The 23,301-nt window shown below is 41.4% G+C and overlaps 1 pseudogene; it reads right to left on the bottom strand.

Annotated features, from left to right (window-relative positions):
- Positions 1 to 16,603: 16,603 nt before the first annotated feature.
- LOC146580529 (zinc finger MYM-type protein 1-like) lies at positions 16,604 to 18,464 on the bottom strand (annotated as a pseudogene).
- Between the last annotated feature and the right edge of the window lie 4,837 nt (positions 18,465 to 23,301).

Here is a 23,301-nt window from a genome sequence, read left to right as displayed (position 1 = left end):
GAGGGGGAGAGAAGGATGTTTGACAAGTGAGAGAGCTGCGACAGACAAAGAGACGGTTAAAGGGATGGAAGGCAGAAGCAGGAGGGGACGCGTGGAGAGAAGGGGTGGCAGATGGAGGGAGATTGCAAGTGGGGCGCTTGGGAAAGGCAGAAGGATGGAAAGGAGAAGAAACAGAGAGGGAAGGAGACAGGCATAAAAGAGGAAGAAAGACAGAAGGCAAGACAGAGGGCAAACTGAGTCAAAGCAACCAAGGCAACGAGCGGCATCTGTGATCAATAACGTGCGTCCGACGTTTGATCGCCAGAGCGGTGCAGCAGGCGCGCCGGGGCCTCGGGTCCGTTATGTCACCAACACCCACAGCAAAAGAGAGCACCTCGCAGACCGGGATATTGTGCTTAATTAAAAATAGAGAGCTCTTATTTCCCCTCCTCCTCCCATCACTTTTCTGCCTTCTCGGTCCCCGTCGCTCGCTCTGTGTCTCTGTGCCGCTAAGATAAATAAAGGAGATGTAATGAGAAATCTTACAAGGTTGTGAAAAGCAGCCTTTGTGTTCTTATATTACAAGTCGTGAATAAAAAGAGCCTCGCCGTCTTTACTCGAGTGAGGACACAATTCGAGCGAAGACAAATAGGCACTGGGACAAAATAAAAAGGTAGCACGGTGCTGGTGGTGGAGGTGGTGGGGTGGGGCTGGAGGATATTGAAAAAGCAACAAATGACCTTCTCCAAGTTTCATCTCTTCCCCCTGTCTTTCTCATTCTCCGCTCTGCCCCGCCGTCTCCCTCTTTCCCACTCACTCACCCACTAATGGTTATTTACCTTGTTGGAAAGGGCTCCGCTTTCTCACCGGAGAGATCGACAACAGGACGTGAGCAAAGGCAGAGATGGAAGAAAGAACGCGGAGGGGAGAGGAGAACGAAAAAATATATCAGTCATGTCGGTCTCCCCGGCGACACCGACTCTGCCTCCTACTCTCCCTCACAGCTGTAATGGAAGTGAAGGCTTGGCCACAGAGAGTGGGGAGAAGAAAGAATTACATGTCAATATTTGTTCCCACTGGCTGCCCAGATAGAAACAGATACATTACATGCTCTTAGTCTTTTACCCCTAAAGCCAATTTGAGAGCTCTACCTTTGTTTGGGATCAGGGGGACTTTGGGGATCGCCTGGGAAAAAGAGGAGACCAAGGAAAAGGTGTGAGCGTAAGGGGGGAAAAGAGGGCGAGAGGATGACTAACGCCGGCAAACACTGATGCTTTTTTGTATTGTAAGGCCACAGAATGGGAAGAAGCGAAGAGTGGACATTTCCCATAGCAAGTCTTTGGAATCCAAACAATGACTCAAATTATTGTCCTGGGCCTCCACGCTTCCATCTCTTTGACTACAGGCTGTAGCATCAGCATGAGCAGTTATTGCTTTTGAGCCACAGGCCGTCCCTTACTTGGAAATTGCTTTGGCTATATGAATAAATATCGTTCTCAATATATTCAACAAGGAGAGTACAAAGAGCAGGAATGTCTGCTTCTCTGTGTGCTGGATTTTGGGCGCTGTGGAATAAACAATAAGGCAAATATTACACCTACAGTTTGCTTTCCGAGATCCAAACCACAGTAGCACAGTTTGTTCTGTTGTATTTGTTAGACCTCATTACCAGTATGTGGCAGCTTGAAAACAGACACTGTACACAACCTACTTTTTTTCCTCTCTCTTTTCAGCGATTAATCTTTCCCTTTAACCAGCGCACCCCAATAAACCCACAGCCTGTTGTCCTCCTCTGTGGCACGCCGTGAATCCTTCTCTCCTGTTGAGAAGAATTCACAGAGACTCACAACTTCTTTATTGGACAGTTTTATGAATCTGCCATCCTAATGCATCAGAGATTTCGGCTCGCGCTCGTGAACCTGTCTGCGCTTGTTGCTAAATTGTTCATCAGTGACAGCAGTTATAAAGACTTGGAGGAGCAGTGTGATACAATTAAGAGTCAAAAATTTAGTTTCCAGTTTGTTTCCTGGCTTAGAGCGTAGAAATAAGTCCCGCTCTTCAGCTCCCTGATGCTGTTGTACAGCTATTTTGAAACCTCTATCTAGATGAATGGTGAAAGAGCCACGACTGTAATTTCAGTGCTCACCGGGACATAAAACAACGCATTTGCAGGATCAGTAAAGTAGTTTATTTAGCTTTCAACCTAATTAATGTTGGTTATTTATGACCAACAAATGACAAAAGTCTAATCCTATAGCACTTTAATCTGGAACATTCAAGTCTACTGTGTATGTTGTCACCTACACAACCCATGTCGGTTGGTGATACTGTATGATTTGGGAACCTTCCTGTGTCATTGAAATTAAAATAATTGTGCTGGATTCAGACTGCAAAGAAAGCGAATGGTAAAAAGGATCATTATAGTCTTTGGTGTTTAACCAGTGTATATTAAAACTTTGAATCCTTTGTGATCTGGATAAATAGGCAGATAGTGTAGAAATCAACAGTACAGTGAGCTGGTTTAAGTCGTCTTTGGTTCCTCTCTTAATCAGAATTTTTATTGGAAGTTTAAAATGAGACGAGGTTGCATTGCACTGAAGTACAGGGTGCAGACAGCATCTCTGGCTCATCCTGACAAATGCTTTGCTAATTTATGTTATGACTACAATAATTACATTTACTTACATCTTTACTAAGGTGATACTAAGGTGACTAGTAGCTGAGGCTGTGCTCATATGCATCAAGCTGCTGATATAAACATGCGAACTAGATATTATAACTATACACTCACATTCACACCTAGTGACAATTTGGATTATCCAATTAACCTATCCCCACAAGTTGCATGTCTTTGGACGGTGGGAGGAAGCCGGAGTACCCGAGAGAACCCACACAAACACGGGGAGAACATGCAAACTCCACACAGAAAGACCCCGGCCTGATGGTGGAATTGAACTCAGGACCTTCTTGCTGCGCAGCAACAGTGCTAACCACTGTGCCACCGTGCTGATGTTACAGATAGTGAACTTTATTTTATTCATAAGGTTAGTTAGTAGAGTTGCCAACGGCTCCTTAAAAAATAGAATGGTCCCTCATTCAGAGAAAATATTACACGTTTCGTATTGAGCTGAGAAGAGACGCAGTTTGTCCCGAACTTTAGCTAGAATGGAAAAAAGACACAAAGCTGGAGTTATTCTGTCGTTACGCTGCACAGCTGCCTCTTCTTCTCTCATTCTCTCCCCTGCCTCTCCTGTTGCTACTTCAATCATGAAACTGATCAATGATCAGCTGATCGGCTTTTCTCTCTTGTTTATTTATCGCCCACTTTGCGCCAGAAAGAGGAAACCAGCAGATGTCGCGCTAAACAACAGCAGCACGTTTAAGCTTGATCAGCTGTTGTTAGAATTTATTTAATATTAATTTCCAGTATCAGCTGATGTTTGCTGGAGCCACAGCTGTAAAAGCTGCTGGTCATGATATGGTTTGGTTATCTGGTGAGAGGGAAACATGAAGATGAAACCAGGAGATGTCCTTACTGAATCATCAGAGCTGAACAGGTGATGGAGAAACAGGTTTACCTTTTAGGTGACATGAATGAGTTGAAGTTATCAACTGTTTCTGAGACACAAATAATAATAATAATAATAATAATACATTTTATTTAAATAGCGCCTTTCAAAGCACCCAAGGACACTGTACAACAGATAAAAACTGGAAATATACACAATGGTAAAAATAGAAGATAAAAGTTAAAACATACAGAAATTTAAGAATAGGCAATTTTAAACAGATGAGTTTTGAGGGTGGACTTAAAAAGAGAGAATGAACTAATATTTCTGAGGTCCGGAGGTAGGGAATTCCAAAGTCGAGGGGGAGAGCAGCTAAAGGCCCTCCCTCCCATTGTGATCAGACGAGCAGAGGGAACAGAGAGAGAAAGAGAAGATGAAGATCTGAGGCAGCGGGATGGGAGCTTCATCTGTAATAAGTCAGAGAGGTACGGTGGAGAGAGAGAATGAATAGCCTTGAATGTATACAGAATTATTTTAAAATGGATGCGAAATTTGACCGGGAGCCAGTGAAGTTGCTTCAGGATTGGGGAGATGTGGTGGGTAGAAGAAGTCCTAGTAATAATACGGGCAGCAGAGTTCTGGACACGTTGGAGCTTGTTGATAGATTTTTGTGTGAGGCCAAATAATAATGAGTTGCAGTAGTCAATTCTAGAGATAACAAGATTATGGATGAGAATGGCAGTGGCGTGAGGTGTGAGGAAGGGGCGGAGGCGATTAATGTTACGGAGTTGGAAATATGCTGCACGTGTAATATTATTGATATGTGAGTTAAAGGATAATGTGCTATCGAGAATGACACCCAAGCTTTTCACAGAGGGAGAGATAGGGACCAGCGAGTTATTGATGGTGAGAGAGAAATTGTTAATTCTGGATAGCAGTCGTTTAGTGCCAACCAGAAGAAGTTCCGATTTATTGCTGTTGAGTTTAAGAAAGTTGGAGGAGAACCAAGAATTAAGTTCAGCTAGACAGAGGATGAGGGAGGGTGGAGGAAGAGTAGAGTCAGGTTTGGTAGAGAGATAGAGCTGGGTGTCATCGGCGTAGCAGTGGAACTGAATATTATATTTACGAAAAATATGTCCGAGTGGAAGAAGGTAGATGATGAAAAGAAGGGGCCCGAGGACAGATCCCTGGGGCACCCCAGTGGATAAAGGAGAAAGCTGAGAAGTGAAGGATTTTAATTGAATGAACTGAGTGCGGTCAGATAGGTATGATTTAAACCAGGCTAGTGGAGTGTGAGAGAGACCAATAGAAGCTAATCTGCTAAGGAGAATGGGATGAGAGATGGTGTCAAAAGCTGCACTCAGATCAAGAAGGATAAGGATGGAGAGGAGACCAGAATCAGCTGCTATAAGAAGGTCGTTTGTTATTTTTATAAGAGCAGTTTCAGTGCTATGTAGAGGACGAAAGCCAGACTGGAACTGTTCATAAAGGTTATTATCAGTTAGGTGAAGATGGACTTGTGAAGCAACTATTTTTTCAAGGATTTTTGAGAGAAATGGTAGATTGGAGATAGGACGAAAATTATTAAAGTTGTTGGGATCTAGACCAGTTTTTTTCAGAATTGGGGTAATAGCAGCAACTTTGAAGGAAGCAGGAACAGTTCCAGTGGTGAGTGAAGAGTGAATAATAGCAGATATGAGGGGAAGGAGAGGGAGTAAGCAGGCTTTGACGAGGACAGTGGGGATAGGATCGAGCTGGCAGGTAGAAGGCTTTGATTTATGGATGATTTATGGAAATAACACCAGGATCCTTTTTTATGTAGCTGACAGCTGGTAACTGTGCAGGGGCGGGTCTAGGAAAGTTTTGCCAGGGGGCCAGGTAGGGCATTAACAGGGAAAGGGGGGCACGAGGAAATACTTTTCTTTCTTATTCTAATTTAAAATGTCTCGCTTTTAAAAAATAATTATCTAAATCTTACAACCAAAGTTTTTATCTGATGTAAAATGTATAGAAATCATACATATACCAAAAGACAGTGTACATCACTGTCACAACAGGGTTTGTTTTCATTCAAAGGCTTTATGGCTTTAATACCTGGTGGGCCGGTCTGTAGTCAAAATGCCAGATTTTCTGTCCCAGTCCAGCCCTGCAGGTTAATACTGGCAGTGTCACCATGCCAGCTGACTGTATTTCATCATCAGCCAGTGTTGTTCTTGATCAATATTACCAAAGTTTACCATAAGGCAGCATAGAAAGTATTTACTTGCTTTCAGGTTTTATTCAAATGTTAGTCTTTTCAGTTGTTTCCCCACTTTTTTCCTGTTTCAAAATCACCAGTTTGTGAGAAGATTATCTTCTTTTTTTAATAGGCACAACGTTTTGCATTGGCATTGGCTAATTTGTCAATTGTTTGTTACAAATGTTCGTATTTTAATATTCAAAAATGTTTTTGCCCAAAACATATGTGCACTATATGTCAGTAAAAATACTATGCAAATATTGATGTCCTTGAATGCTGAGAAAACACTGACAAAGCACTGATTGTATCTCTTGTACTTTATCAACGCAGTATCTAAAAACTTTGCACCGTAGTGGTTAAAATCTCATTCGAATAAGAGTTAAAAGCGCATTCGGTTATTAGGTTTACAGGGTTATTGAATTATGGTTAACGGTTGGTAGAATTTTTTTTAAACATTATCTGCCAATTACATCTGCCACCCTTCTCCAAATCTGTGCCCCTACCTGGCCCCCCCAACAAAAATTTTCTAGACACGCCACTGGCCTATTGGTCATGGATTGGCCTCCCCACAGTCTGGATCTCAATAATATTAAAGCAGCTTGCCAAAAAAAAGCTCAGGCTGTCTTAAAGAATAAAAAACAGTCATACTAAATGAATTTTTGTATTTTTGTATGCTGTATTTCTATTCATATTCATACATATTCAATAAATTGCTGCACGTTTCCCATTTTCCTAGCAAAATATGAAGAAATGAGGGGTGGCACAGCACTGTATTGGTGAACGTGAGGTATCATTAGAGTCAAATTCCACTCACCCAGCATGTGCCACATTAGATTTTATGGAACAATTTTCTTTTCAATTTTCACCAAAGCAGCAACGTTAGCAAAATTTTAAGGTGGTATTCCTCTTTAGTTTGACACAGTCACTGAGCTAAATAAACAGAACCAAAGCCATAATTCTTTTTAGGCTTCTTGGCCGATGCCCGTGTGTGTCACAACGTGACAGCGTCTCAATGTCATGTTCAATATTTCCGTGCATTAATACTACAGGCTCCAGAGCTTGTAGAGGAGAGTTTGTAAGTCAGCATGTACTGTGTGGCATGTGTGACATCGACGTTATTAATTAATTGGCCAGGGGCAGTCGGTTCATCCCATCCACCATCATTTGTAAATGCATCCTGTGTTTACATACAGCACTTATAAATCAATGTGCTGCCATCTAACAGTGCTCAAGGCCTCTGGAATATTCAATGAAACACATGTTGTTGTTAAGGTCATCCAGAGTTCTTCAGTGGGAGCAATAGCAACATGAGCCAGGGCATAAGCAAACATTTAGGAAGGTAGTTAAAGTTATCTGAAGCAAGCAAACAAAAAGAAAGAAAAAAAATCAACTCGGGATGTAGTAATGAAACCGTTTAGCGCTCCAGGTTTAACGATAACTGCTGTCACATTTTGTTCTAAATCATAAACATCTTACTGTCCACATTTTTCCATTGCTTTTCTGAGTGACTGCCTTCTGACCTTTTCTTTCTTCTGAGGTTTTCTCAAAATCAGGTTCAGATTGAAATCAGGCCACGTGAAACAATGATGTTGATTGTCACCGGGGCAACAGGGTTCTTGCAGTGATGAAAGCACGCGATTGTTAGATTAGAGTCGCAGCCATTTAGCGCAACCTGAATAAAGGTTAATTAGAGCTGTGTATGAAAATTAGCATGGCATTCAAAATAATCTGTTTGGCTTAAATCGTCTATTCTTCTTGCACAGAACTTGTATCGCACAAGTAATTGCACAAGTTCTCCACGTTCTTAATCCCACAGACAAGTGCCAAGTCTGTAATCTATAATATGCATCATAAATTAGAATATTTGAAATGCAGCTATTGTTCACATCTCATTAATTTGGAGCCGTTTTATTTTCCATGAGGATTTCTTGGGTTTTGTTTTTGCACATTCTTGTCTTTTGGGGGCGTTTTTTTGCATTTAGCACATTAAAGAAGCTTCTGATGAAAGCTTGATAGCAATTTGAGTGCAAATTCAGGAGTTTCATTTAACAGCTCAGCATGAAAACCTATTGTGTTTCTGTAATCTCCAGCGATTAACTGTTGGATTAAATTAGACTGAAACACTGTCTTTGTTTATTAAGCGGAAAGGCAGCACAGATGTAGATTAGACTTCTAAATTATTAAAGGTTCACCACTGCAAAAAATACAAATAAAATACAATAAATAAATTCAACATATGGCAAACAGTTATGTTGCAGATGTGTTTTGGCATCAGATGTGCAATCAGTGAGGGATTACTTACATTTCTGATGATATCAGGTTCAGGAATTCTTTTATGCTGGAAACCAAACTTGTCCTCTGAAATATTCAATATCGCAGTATCAAAATGTCACGGTCAACACCGAAGTGTGGGTTAAACTGAAAAAGCATCTCGAGGTGACACCTTCAGTGGGAGTCACAGAGGTTGGTCGTGGGCTTGCAAGATTACTGTACGTGGCACGCAGTCCTGAAAGCCCTTCATTCTAGGACAGGGTGCCCTTTTTAAATGGTGTAACCTTCACAAAGTGAGAGGTGACTGCTTGTGCTTTTCACTGTACTCATTTTAAACGCTCACTTCAAAACACGGCCCCGGGGGTTTCATTTGAGTACAGACACTGCTTCACAGCCAACATCTGACCTTTAAAACCTCAAATGTTTCTTTTTCCTTTTTTCTTCACACCGTTGCATATGCACGTTTTCCCAAAGGATGAGGATTGCAAATGGCAAATTTATTTATTTTTTTCAGATTGCTTTTATTTAGACTTTTGTAAATTCTTTCCTTTTGAAACTTGTTTTTGGAACCAGCTGCTTTTAAGAGAACAAATGTAAAGCTGACTTCAAACCAATGAGCCGGTTGTTTCTACTAAATAAGCGGGCTGATTACGCTGAAAAACCCACACCTTCGCATGTTGCGTGCGTCGTCTGTAACGTGGTCATGCTTTCGCTGCTTCCCACACACTATGTGCCACTTTTTGTCTTATCTGGGCGACTGGTGTTATTTTCTGTGCCTGTTATCTCGTTGCATCTGTTCAAGATAACGATAAAACTACTACAGTAAAAGCAAACACTGCAGTCATCATGTAGCTACACGGAGGCCAATACACTTGCACAAAATTGCACTTTAGCCATGCATGGAAACAAGAGAGGGAGATAATAATTTTTTTATGAGGGAAACAGATTGACCTCTTGTGTACATATATAAACATAAAGAAAACATTCATCCTGCACTCGCATGATACCTAAAAATTCACAGTGGAGCGGAAAAAGCAATCTTCGAAAGGGAAAGAAAAAAGTTCTCATAGGTAAAGATGGTGTTCATTGCATATCAGCAAGGAGAAAAATTGATTTACAGCAGCTATGACTGAGTCTCTATGCTAATTTGTCTCAAAGTGTTAGCACGAGGCTGTTTCTGAGATCCTGAGAGGGAAACATCTACCTCCTCCTGATGGCCTTGATGACGGATTTGCAGTTTTTACACTCCTGAAAAGAAACTGTCCCTTACATCCCAAGAATAATTAATGTATATATATATATATATAGAGAGAGAGAGAGAGATATTGCTGAACCGCAATATGACAAATATGTATTAATGACACTTTAGCCATGGTACAAACACTTGGTGTCGTGGTATTATTGTTGATCGTTGTTTAGTGTCCTCCCCTTCCACGTCCACCTTGCCCTCCCCCGTCTGCATCTCACTGTTATCTGGGCGACTTTATTCTCGCTCCCCCCTTACACTTGACTCCCTACTTTATTTTGAAGGTTAATTCCTCATGTGGCTTTCCTGCCTTTTTCCCGCCCTCATTATTATCTTCATTGAGTTCACTTGTGCCTTATTACACTGCTCCCCGGTGTGTGTATTAGCCTGTGTTTTCTCTCTCTGTCTGCTCTCCCTCCTGTTTCTGAGTCCTCTGCTCTGGTTAGTTCTGGTTCTCTTCTGGCTTTATCTTGTTTTGGGCACTTGGTTTAGCTTTGTTTGCTGCTACATATTCCTGCTGCCTCATATATTTTTTTTAATTAAAAAACCATCTTTAATGGTACGACCAGCCTTTGGTCAGCAATTGGGTCTACTCAAGAACTTTCCTAAAACTGTGACACTCTCTGAATTTGGTGATTAATGAATTATTTAAAAAACCTCACAAATTTCACTTGGACTATTTCGTACTGATTGTCCCCATAAAAGTGTTGACATAGCCCATTACACAAGAGATAAGTAATGTTTTTGCAATTTGTGTGAACTGACCCGTTGACTAAAGGTCAGTTGCTTTCTAATGTCTAATACATTGATTGTCAGCATGATTAAAAAGTTCAAGTGCCACATGACAGGTGACGGATTACAGCACTATGATACATCTTGGACAACAAAGGGCTAGTGAAGGAAACTGCCTATAGGATAACACTGATTGGCACACTTATTAAGGAGCTCGGGAAGCTCAGGTGCGTGGTGGTAGCTCTGTTAATGAATGGGTCTGAGTAGTGTCAGATGCCCATCAGGGTACAATAGCAGGGGGGTGGTGAGTCTGGCCTGTCCCGTCAGTCACAGTGCAGCAGGGGGTCAGAGGTGACCCTGGCACCCCATCTGGTTCCGAAAAAGATGACGGGGGGAAAGGAGGGGGAAGGGTGCCTTCACAGGACGGGAGTCAGGCATTTCTTCGAAAGATAGACGCAGACATATGGGGCCTCATGCAAGCACAAAAACCTGTACATGATCATAGGCAGATGCATATGAACACAGTACATCTGTAGTTTGTAACAAGAGCAATCCACATATACATGAGCACGCTCCCTCCCCGAGGGCTGAGGTCAGGGGTGATCTGTCACACGATGCACCTCGATTGTAACAGATGGACGTGCACACTCTCATTCTCTCCCATGCCCACCCCCCTATCCAAACACACACACACACACACTTATATTCCAGTGAGGCTGGCAGGGTCCTGACCTGTGTGATCAGACCAGGCAGGCATATGGGCCAGGACCCTGGGGGCAGTGAGATAGACAAAGAGCTGATTGGCACCGTTAGAGGATAAACACACATAGTTTATTCAGCTTTTAAGTCAGGAAATGAAGTTTACCCACTTTTATCACACTAAAAAAAGAAGCTTTTTTCAATATGTCATTTTTTAATATGTCACTCGCTATTAGGCTCTTGTTTGCTACACACAATTATTGTTCTCTTTATATAATCTGATGCTGATATGAAAATATTTGGTTTTGTTCAGGCAGGAACTGGGAGGAAGCAGGTGCTGCTGGAAGTTGGCACTGGAAGCTTGGCCAAGGAAGGACATACATGAGTAGGCATGGCTGGGCCCAAATTAACACGGGTTGGCTCGCTTGCTGCAGACTGTATGATTTATATCCCACACCAGTGACTCTAATTCCTTTGTACTTATTTTATGTATAGTCATTTTGTTTTGGCCGCGGGGCGGTAAAATTGGCAGATGGCTGACAATGATCCATGCCTGCATTTCTCTTTGTGTCTCTCATCTAAAGATGCATATGCTGTCACACACAAAAACACAGGAGCAGCTGTGGCCATACCTTGAAATCTTCGTGAAACAACAGGATAGTTTGACCTTCCCTTAAAAGCGCTGCGATACCACACAGCGTCGTGTTGTTGCTTTAGAGCTCTTTGTGGTTCCAAACCAACAACAAAAAATCTAGTCTGGAATAAAATGTTCACATTTTGAGAATATGTGCTTTTTAGTGCTCTTGTTGAGAGGAAAATTAGAAGATTATTGGTTTTTGATGTCTGTGAGATAAATAGAAAATATATAGTGGGAGCTTAGCTTAACACAAATACTGGAAACAAAAAAAACAAGAAAGTCTGGTTATGTTCTGAACACGACCGCAGAAGATCAGTGGATTGGTCCCCTGCTCCTAGAGCCGATGTGTCCTATGCCAAGTATCCTTGGCCAAAATACTGAACTCCAAGTTTCCCCTGATGCATTAATCGCATGTTAGTGTGTGAATGTCAGATACAGAATGTGTGACTGGGTGGATGAGACTTCAGCGTGGTATCGTGACAGGATGCTGACTGTGCAACAAGTCCAGCGGTGAAATTTCCTCATACAGCCAAGGAATGCAGAAGACCATATTTAAATGTACAGTACACCGACTCTTGAAGCAGATGCACTTCAGCAGCAGAAGACCACAGTGAGTGCCGCTCCCTGAGATGAAACAGGAAATTAAGACATAACCAAAGATTGGAAAAATGTAGTCTGGTCGGATGAGTCTGCTGCAACATTTGGATAGTAGGAATCCGAATTTGGTGCAAAATCAAATTAAATAAGCGATCCATCCTGCCTTGCTGGTAGTCGGATTATAATGGTGTTGGGTATAATTTCCTGGCACACTTTGGACCCCATATCAGCAACGAAGCATTGCTTAAAGGCCACTAAGTATTGTTGCCGACCATGCCCAATCCTTTATGACCATTGTGCACCAACCTTCTGATGACTGCTTTTAGCAGGGTAACACTACACAAAGCTTGTATCATCTAAAACTGGTTTCTTAATTGTGGCAATGAATTGACTGTTTTTTTAAATGACTTCCACAATCACTAGATCTCAAGCCGAGGACCTTTGGAACCCATGCAATGATGAATTAAGGCAGTTCTGAAGCCAAAAAGGGCCCTACCCATTACTAGTAAGGTGTACACAGTAAAGCGTTCAGTTGGGTTTATATATACCAAGATTGAATTGAACATTCAGTTTAGTTCAGGTCAGATTTGACTGGACATAAGTGGATGGATATCAGCTAAACAGGCAAACCCATGTAAAGTCAAACTTGTATGAAGACTGTCTTTCCTTGCATTAGGTGAGTTTGGTGTCCCAGTCTGGGGTCTCACATAAGTAACAAAGCTCTCAAACTGAGTGCTTTTACAGCCATTTACAAGTCACAAGCGACTCTCAAGGGTTAACTGTTTCCTTTTCAGTCAAGCTTTACAAAACTGCCGATCCATCCATGGAGCTTTTGTTCGAGCGGACGTGTTAAAAGGTGGAACTATTCACCACAAAACAGTCTCCTTTGCTGTGGTGTTCATTTTATCCGCTTTCATTTGTAAGTTGCGTTCCCGAGTGTCTCCTGTCCAGATTGTTTTTAGAGAATGATCCAGGTCTGCATCCCGCTGATCAATTCTACATCAGCAACCTTCACCTGTGATCTTTCCTCTCTTATCATAGAGATTAAACTTCTCCCGACATTTAGCAACAGTCACTCCCGACTGTTTTCTGTCTCTCGATCACGCGCGCTCGTGCAAAGACACAAATACTTATCGCTACATGTGATATACACACGGTCGATCAGGTTGAGTTAAAATCTCTTCACTTTCCATTTATTTCTGTCACCGTGTGCATGCATGCATACTGACACTCGCACGCGCGCGCACACACACACTCGCACACACCTACGAGATGTGCACGGGAACAAATCACCAGCTGCCAGTCGCAAATGAAGATATAACCACTCCTGGCCGCCGTGTACCTTCAGCAGTGCCACTTAATCCTGCCGTAGGATCTAATGTGGATGGACACTCAGTGATGGAGAAAGACAAGCACTAACAAACACATCTATTTCAGCTAACAGTGACTGACACAAGCCCGAACAAAGCTCTCTGTCTTTAACGCACAGTCAGCCACACGGGGAGGCCGATGCGGAGTAACATGCAGGCCCGGGAACAAACGGGACGCACATACAGTACACATCCTATTACAGCTGCAAACGTGCACAATGTCTGGGTTTAAATAATTAAAAAGAAACACAGTTTTCTTTTTCAAATGATGCACTTGTGTTCAGCACTAAATAAAAGATAACGATACTGTACATGCATACTTTGATGTTGTGTACATCTTGTTCTTTTTTAAAATTTCATTCACTTTTATCTGTATACAGCATATCCATCTGGAGATTACATAATCTATGTAACAAACAATGTATTCTATTCACATTTATAGATGTCAAGCACAGGGCTCCACCCACCTGCTCTTCAAACCTTCTGCACACGAGGGGCAGCCAATCAGAACAAAGTTGTCTTTAAAAGGAGCTTGGGTTAACGGGAGCTAAAAAGACTTCTTTTTAAAATGAGGATAACATAAATGCTAATGATTTTAGCTCCACCCACCTGCTCTTCAAACTTCTGTTCACAAGGGACAGCCAATCAGAACAAGGTTGTCCTAAAGATGGCACTCGGGTTAACGGGAACTAAAAGGACTTCTTTTAAAACTGAGGATGACATAAATGCTAATGTTTTTAGCTCCACCCACCTGCTCTTCAAACCTTCTGCTCGTGAGGGGGAGCCAATCAGAACAAAGTTGTCTTTAAAAGGAGCTCAGGTTAACGGGAGCTAAAAGGACTTCTTTTAAAACTGAGTATGAGATAAATGCTAATTACCTTGAGCTGTAAACCATGCAAAGCTATTCTAGTGAAGTGCACAAACATATGATGCTGGCAAATAAGAATAATAGGTTCCTATTAAAAATAACACTGATGCTGAACAGGATTAAAACACTGATGAGATTTTATCCAAAAGATCAAATTCACTGCGACATCGTAGCGACCTGGAAATTCTGGTCATTATTCAACATCACAAACCAAGAGCAGAAGAAGGGAATCCAACCATATTTGATATTTGGATTAAGTGAATTAATCCAACTAAATTTTGGTGCTCCCTCTGTTAAAGTCTCAACTAATATACGAGTCTGAACAGATGCTTATTCATTCTAATTTTGGTTTATTTTAAAATAATTAAGTGAACATTTTCACCAGAAAGATTCAGTCCGTATTGAAGCGTATATCATTTTCGCATAAACAAGACAAAAAGTCATGGTAGCAGCTGAGGCAGAATTTTGGCAGAGTAGTGCTCGGAGCTAAATACTATCGTGGCAACGTGCCCACAGCAGATCTTTTTTTCACAGCACAGAAAATGTGTGTGATTAATAACATAACAACTGCAATCCATTTGCGTTCCCAAGTTCAGTGTCCCGGGGCCAGATGCATAAATAGAGTGTATACAGAAACCACACACATGCCAGTTTCACGCACAAACTGGTATTTGTAGAAGAACGGCGCTGTGAGATTGTGCGTGCTCCAGGCATACTTGAAACGAGGCATGCGCACAGACTTCTAGGGCAAACTGCAGGTGACCCAGTGAGCAGGAGATTAAACATGAGATGAGAGATGTAATCCTAGACTAAAACACTGTTTAGATGTTTTTGCTGATTTCCTGCATTGTTTTATTATTGTTGAAATCTACACAAGAATCTGTGAAATTGATTAAAGGCTTGCAGCAGCTTTTTATTTACATAGCAGCCATTATTTCCCCATCAGCTGGGCTGTGAAGTCAAGTTTGTTTCTGATTGATGTTGATTAAACTGTGGTTGCAAAGATGAGTCTGTGAAAAAGTTGTGGCATGAGCACCGTAACTAGTCACAGCAGTAAAGATCCCAGTCTGTCTGCATAACATTATGCAGCTTTCACCACCTTATATTAGCCTTGATAGTGAAGTTAAGTTGATGTACACCTCCTGTCAATGCTGGACATTCCTTCCACTATACATGAATTACTTTGTGATATTTTCTTCTTAACATCAAGACAACGACTTTTATTTCAAAGTATATGAGCATCATGTCATACTTTGTGGATATTTGTGGATTGATGTAAATCACTAATGAAAACTTTCATGTGAAGCCTTCCTTAACATTATGAGTAATCTTGCTCCAAAAGAATAAAGGGCACTACACACCAAATGTGCTGCGAAAGTCTGAATGTTTCGTATACAAACTTGACAAACTCGACGTGTAACATATATACACACATTGAGAGCGAACATTCATCCTCAAAAATGCACTGTGGAAAAAACTGAAGCCGACATGAAGTGATGATGAGTTGCTCCTGATGTTTCTAAACAAGAAGAAGGAAGAAATTTGATTCTGGGTTCATCCAGTTCTAATGAGGAGGCAGCAGCAGGGAGACTTTCATGGTTTGATCCAGGAGTCGAAGCTGTATGGCAGCTGCTTTCGTACATATTTCAGGATGTCAGTGGGGCAGTTTGAGCAGGGCTGGGACCACATCTGAGGAGGCCGAGAAATAATCTCAGATAGCCAATTGACCCGGAGCAAATCTAGCTGTGTGTCTGAGGTAAAACAGGATTATTTTAGTATTTGTAGATTCAGTACCAGCGCAGTTGTTGGCCTGATTGGTCAGAACTGCTTATTCTGATCCTTGGTGAACCCCAAAAAGTTGTGATTTCCTTACCTGAATGATTGAGCATGCATCAAGACACTTCTTGGTGGAAGTAAAAATAGGACAGCAACTAAAATAATAAGAGACTTTCTAGTACAAACTGTGTGCCGATGTATTAGTTTGATATTGGGCAAGTTTGCAAGACAAGTTAAAACTCACGCCAAAGGAAACAATCAGATTCATCTTCAGTTGCATCCATCCTGTCACTCCAGCCAGCGTGCTCTCATCCCAGGACCACCGATGCTGCTGAGATACTCAGAAGACATCCTTTGGCACTGACGTTTTCATGACCACAGCCAGGGGCGTCACTAGGTTTTAAGGACAGGGGGGGCTTAGCCCCCAAGAGATGCACACGACATGAACGAACGTAGTGAATGAGCACAAAATTTCACAAACAGAAAACAAAGACTGAGAAATTGTTTTCCTACTTTTTTGGACAGATTAAACATCCTAGGCCACCAATAGATCTATTGTTTTATTTCAGTCTGCTTTATAATACAGTACAACAAGAAAACAGAGGAAATGTGTTTGCTGCATCAATAACAAGAAAAAAACTGAAAATAAAAAAGTACATTTTTCTGGCTGCAATCACCAGTTACTTGGTGGATGGAAGCATCAAAGAATGAGGTCTGTTTTTAAGAGTGGCAAATCGGTCAATCACTCTGTTGTGACTCAGATGCTGAAGCGTGTCTTTTTCAATAGACATGACTGCAAGACTGTGAAGTCTTTTCTGACCCATTGTTTGACGCAGCCAGGAGTGCAGCCGACGCAGTGCAGCCGACGCAGTGCACTAAAGGACCGTTCGCACGAGCAGCTGCTGACAGGCACTGTTAGGGCAACTTGGATGGTTGCCTTCAGAGAGGGAAACATGTCTGAATCAAGGAGGTTGTACACAGACAACATATTTTTGGGTGGACATCCAGCCTCTGTGTTTTGGTAAGAAAGTTTCTGGCCACCAGAACCTCCTCTTTTTTCAGGTCAAGTCTGTAGTGCTTTGCAAGTTCATTCAAGTGTGGTTCACTCAAGAAGTTCTCAGATTTAGGACTGCATGCCTGGACGCCTTTTAGCAGCCCTGCATCTACACTGCAAAATCTTTGATCAAGCTCGCCAACCATCCGATCCACACAAGGGAAAAGTAACTCTCTTTTCAATGTGTCTGAGTTGTTCAATTCAGTGCGTGAACCCACAGTTGCCTCCAGGACAAAATCCTCCATTTTCCTCTGTTTGTGCCTTGTCTTAGCACCTGGTTCAGGGATACTGTGGGTGTTACACAGGGCCTTGGTTTTCTCATACAGCTCTGTAGCAAATGCATCTGAGTGTTTGCCCTTAAGTGTGTCACACACAGCTTGTTTGCAGATAAAAGCTTCTGCCAGGTCTAAAGTCTCTTTCTGCAGGAATTTGTGGAGTCCTTTGGTTACCGACAGAATAGACTAAAACATCAGTAGTGCATAGACTGCTGAGAACTTGTAGAGCTTTGCTTTGAGACCAACAGCTATGGGGGATCCAATTGCAGATAGGCACTCCAAAATGGCAGGCAATGTCTCAAGAACTGCACTGATTGATCGCAACTGACATGCCCAGCGAGTGTTTGAAAGTTGCACAAGCTCAGTTTTTGTCAATCCAAGCTTTGCCTGAGTCTCCATGAACTTATGATGATTGACTAGGGAGGTGCTGAAGAAAGAATACACACACTCCAACAAGCTGAAAAGCTCCACAGCCTCTGGGACAGCCTTGCAAGTATTGCACAAAACCAGGTTGAGTTGATGAGCATAACAATGCACATAGATAGCCTCAGGATGGAGCCTTCTAAAATGTGCTTGTACACCTCCAGTGGAGCCACTCATAACGGCTGCACCATCATATGTTTGTGCTACACACTTAAGCTCTGCAAGACCATAGTTTTGGATCTGCTGCTGAATCTCATTTGCAATGGACTGGGCATCAAATGATTTTATCTCTGCAAGTGCAAGGAAACGCTCCTTCACTGCCCCCTCTGACACGTACCTGACACAAACAGCTAACTGCTCTGCCTTTTTATCCCTTGCCTCATCTGCCATGATGGAATAGACTTTAGACTTTGTCATTTCAGATACAATGACACTAGTAACTTCCTGGGCACAACAGTCAATCATGTCATTCTGGGATGTTGGTGAGATATACTGTGCATTTGATGGGGGATTATGTTTTTGAAGAAAAGCATCAAACTCCTTCAAAAGCTCCATGCACGCAAGAAAATCCCCTCTGTTTGGGCTGTCTTCACCTTCATCATGACCACGAAAAGGGAGTCCCTGTCTCCCTAACACAGAGGTGACTGCAACAATTCGTCTGAGATACTCTCTTCTTTCGACTATCTCACTCACATTTGCAGTTGCTATCATCTGTGCAACGTTTCCCTGTTTGCTAGTTCCCTGGTAGCTTTTCCATGTAACAACACTGTCCTTATGTGTTTGAGCCATCTCATGCTTGCCAAAGATGACTAAAGCTTTCTTCCAGTTCTTGCAACCGTTACTGACCAAACTATCATGTTTGATGTTTTTGCCAAACACTCTACATGGGAAGCAGAAAGCTGCATTCTGGTTGACTGAATATTCTAACCAGTTGTGCTTTTCAAACCAGCTGTGGTTAAATGCTCGCTTCTGTGTACCAAAAGTATCATGTGGATAGCTCTTCAGCTTCACCTGTCTGGGCCCTGTGTCTTTGTCACCTAAATCAAACCCTGTAGTAGAATGAGTTGCTGCAGCTGCTTCATCATTTTCCCTCTCTTGGCCTGTTTGCTCTCCTCTCTCTGTAATAACTTGATCTTCCTCTGCCTCTCGATCCATTTGCTGCAGCTCCTCTGTCTCTCCTTGCTCTCTCTGACTTGAACTTGCCTGTTGACCTTTTTCTCCCTCAGCCACTCCTTCTGCCTCACCCTTCAAGATACATTAAAACATACTGAATTGTAATGTAAATTGCTAATATCATGACTTCTGCTCCCGCTCCACAGTAATTTGTTGCTCCCAAATATTTTGAAGTTACAAACATTATATTTTGAGCACGCATGTGACTAAAATGGTTGCAATTTAAAGCCCTGAAAAATATTACTAAATTACTTGAATTGAAGTAATATTAAAATAGAACCCTCACAAATATGTGAGTCAGGCTAATTTGACTTATATATATATATATCTCTCTTTGCTCTCTCCACTTTCTAACCTTGACTCTCCTAAATAAAAGCTCAAGTTAAACAGGTCTTATATGTTGTACCGTGACTGAAATGTTTCATATTTCATATCCATATTGAGTCCCATAAAATTCTAATCAGACTGTCTCCATCACAAATGACTCCATCCTTTGACTCACCTCTCCAGCAGACGTCTCTCCCCTCTGCCTCTCTGTGCTCCTCTGCCCTGACTCCTACAGGTTAATGGGGATGGAGTGATTATTATTATTTCCACTGATGATAACTATACCTGAATGAGCTCAGCTGGATTTTTCAGAGCTAAAACGAGTGACAGAAATTAACATTATGCTAACAATTTAACTTAGTGCGCTAGCCAGGTTTTTATTTACAAAATGGGGAGCACCTGGTTCATTATTTACATGGGACTCTCTGCTGTTAGCTGGAGCTAACTAATTGTTACTACCAGCCAGTGATGAAGACTTACTTTCTTGAAAAACTTGCGTATATCCACGATTTCTTGCTGTTTGCCGCATGCACGCTAGTGTTTCTGCAGGTGTATACGAGCGGAGTGTAAAGTAGCAGTGAAACGAGGACTGGATTTTCAGTCATGTGGATGTCCCCTGTGAACAACTGGAAGGGATTGGATAACGAAGCACTGACGCTACCTTAACAATGTAAAGCGAAAGGGACCAACCGAGTTATGATCATATTTGTGTGAATAGCGACAGGTTTATATTATTATTTCTTTAAACTCATATTCCTGCATCTTTATATTGAATTTGTCTGCAAGTTCTGTAAAAAAAAATCGAATAAGTTAAAAAAAAAAAAAAAAAAAAAAACCCCACCAAATTATTTAGGGGGGCTTAAGAATATTTTAGGGAGGCTTCAGCACCCCTAAAATAGGCCTAACGACGCCACTGACCACAGCAATATTGGACACTGAGAGATAATCCTGTTTTAAATAGTCTAGTGTAGGTGCATAAGTCGCATGTTTTGTCAGACTGTTTGCCGCTGCTTGAGAGCTTTGTGTTCTGCTGACGACAGCAGTTTTGTTTTTACCAGGTTTGTACTTTTGCTTTTATTACCTCCTCCTCAGAGGTTACAGTCTTAGTAGTGTTTGTTTCCTCGTTACAGCTTTATTGGTCAAAAATTGACAAAAAGCCTTATAACTTAGAAACTGTGACAAGAGTGAAGTTTATTATCAACATACAGAAAGTGCTATATAAAGATATCATACCACATTTGACCTCTGACCTCTCCTTTAAGCTTAATAGACTGATCTGAAGATTAAAACATTAATAATGCTATATAGAGCTATTTAAAACTTTATAACTTACAGCCATTGTTTGTATTAACAACACACAGGCATATTAGGTTACTTTATTATAGCTTTATTATGTACAATACAATAAGAGATTATAAACATGTAAATGCACTGAATACATGCACAAAGTAACTTTATCTTTATTATTAAACATGTAAATTAATTTTTACTAAACAATGGAATACATTCACTACATTTAAAAATATCATATACAAAATCAAGCATGAAAATAAAATATAGACTATACAGCACTAGTCCCTTAAAACTAAATAACACAGAGACAGTGAGCTGCCTTGGTGGAGGTTTGTGCTGAATGTTTTGATCAAGTTTAGCCATATTTCTGTTAATGTGGCTACTCAGCTTGTACAAATGTGACACCAAAGAGTCCTTAACATGTGTCCGTAGTGTCCAGACTTGCAGTTGCCATAACTCGGTGCATCATGGAAGTGGCACAAAAGGACACCTTGTGCGTATCTGTCAGACAGCAGCAGTTCTGACCTTAGCCCTGGAGTTGAAGGCGGTGGATTTATCCAGTAGTTGTTGAGATATGTCAGTCTGGACCGAATTGATTGACTGACCGACAGACACCGACATCCCTAGAGCCAGCAAAAGGAAGCCTCACGTGGCTCCTTTTGCTGTGTCCTCCTGTCACCCTCTGTCGCCTCCTTTGTTCCCGTGCTCCCTCTGTTGGGGTCTGTCACCGCTGCCTCCATCTGCAGAGAGCACTGATCATCATTAATGACAGGCAGGCTTTAATTAGCCCGCAGTAAACAATTAACACATACACACAAAACATTTCAATGCAAATCACATTCTCCAATGATAAAGTGCTGCAACAATATTATCGAATACATTTGCCTGCAATTAGGATTACCTTTCAGCTTTACTCTGCCTATGTGTGTTTTCATACGCAGACAAAAGGTTGTATACGGCTGTTGTGTTAATAAATTCCTTTTAAACTGTGTTGGTCTCCACTTTGCTGATGCCTTTGTGCGACTTGCTCATTAATGATCATAGAATTGCTATTTCAGTAATGGGCGTCTGAAAGTAAAGCCATAGAAACTACAATCAAATGGGGCTGAATGGGCCGCAGATGAATAGAGATGCACTGAAATAGCTTTCCCTGTGCGCCTTCTCTTCCGTTACTTGACAAGTTTTTTAACCCATCCTGTTTATTATTTCCAGTGTAAAGACAATGAGTATCTGCGCTGAATCAAATAGACTTGACAGCTCATGACAGAGAGTGTAGCCGGCTGCCAAGAATAGCATTTAATGACACCAGTTGCATTGTATGCGAAAACGTGTCCAGCCTTGAATCGCAATTATATTGTTAAGAAGAGGACAAAGAATTACAGGCGGAAGGAATTAAGTCGTATTAGTCCATCTGTCATTTACGGGTTGTCAGACTGCAGAGAACATCTCCTCTCTGCTGGTGATTTGGTATGGTGAGCCTCTCCATATGCATCACACTCCACTGATCCCTCAGTCATGGATGAAATACTGGACTCCAGCATCAACAGCCTAATATGACGTCTGGCTAACAAATTAAAGACAGACAAATGGCATCGATCCTTGAATGAACTGGCCTTAACAGAGTTAAGTAATGGGCCCTGGCTAAATCTCTGCTAAAGGCCAAGTTCCTAGGTGGAGTAAAACAAAGCTCTACAAAGTGGTGCTTTTCTTTTTTCCTTTGGTAAATGACATAAAGTGAAACTGGTGCTGTTGACACAATAAATAATTTGTCATCTCTGCGGGGCGATACTGTGGGTTTTACTGCAAGTAAATTGAAATGCCTTCTGTCTGGTAACAACATACCAGCTGATATTGGCCTGTTACAAACCAGACACTATTTATTTATTTATTTATTTATTAACCTTTATTTAACCAGGAAGATCCCATTGAGATTAAAAACCTCTTTTTCAAGGGAGACCTGGCCAAGATAGGCAGCAGCAGATGTCTCACAGTTACAGAAATTACTCAAACACAGGCAGCAACAACACACATGCAACAATAAGTGAAAGAATACAAATAAAATAAAAATAAAATTCAATAAAATTCAAATAAAATAAAAAGTCAGTTAAAATGACAATCAATCTAATTGAAACAGTTGCATGTTACGGACTTGGCCTCAAGGATTCGTAGTTTAGATTTAAAATCACTTAATGAAATGAATTCAGTCATTTTCCATTCCTTCTGCAGTTTGTTCCAGGCCGAGGGTGCTAAATGGACAAAAGCTCTTTTACCAAGTTCAGTTCGGGCAAATGGAACAGAAAGCAACAAGTAACCATGCGGACGAAGAGAATACCGACCAGCATGTTTCATTACAAGCAGGGAACATATATAAGAAGGCAGCAACCCAAGTATCGCCTTATATATAAAACTGTATAAATGAGAGTTCCTCCGACTTACCAAAGCAGGCCATCCTACCTGAGAGTATAACTCACAGTGGTGAGTCTGAAATTTACAGTTAGTGATGAACCTCAGAGAAGCATGATACATAGAATCAACCATTCGAAGACATTGAGCAGAAGCATTCATATATAGAATATCACCATAATCCAGCACAGGCAAGAATGTTGCAGCAACAAGCCGCTTCTTTGTATTAAAAGAGAAACACAACTTATTTTGAAAATAAAATCTCAGTTTTAACTTCAGGTTTTTCACAAGATTCTCTACTTGTGGTTTGAAGGTAAGCGAGTCATCAATTAAGATTCCCAGATATTTATAGGTGTGAACCAACTCTATTTTATTACCTTCAAGAGTGGTTACTGATGGGATTGTTTGGGCTCGTCTCCTTGATTTAGAA

This window comes from Mchenga conophoros, linkage group LG3, assembly GCF_057382185.1.
Source record: "Mchenga conophoros isolate Kocher_MC1m ecotype Shallow Benthic linkage group LG3, M_conophoros_male_GT1.1, whole genome shotgun sequence".
In the NCBI taxonomy this organism is placed as follows: domain Eukaryota; kingdom Metazoa; phylum Chordata; class Actinopteri; order Cichliformes; family Cichlidae; genus Mchenga; species Mchenga conophoros.
Note: the sequence above shows the minus strand (reverse complement) of the source record. Positions and strands in the feature narration are given on the sequence as shown.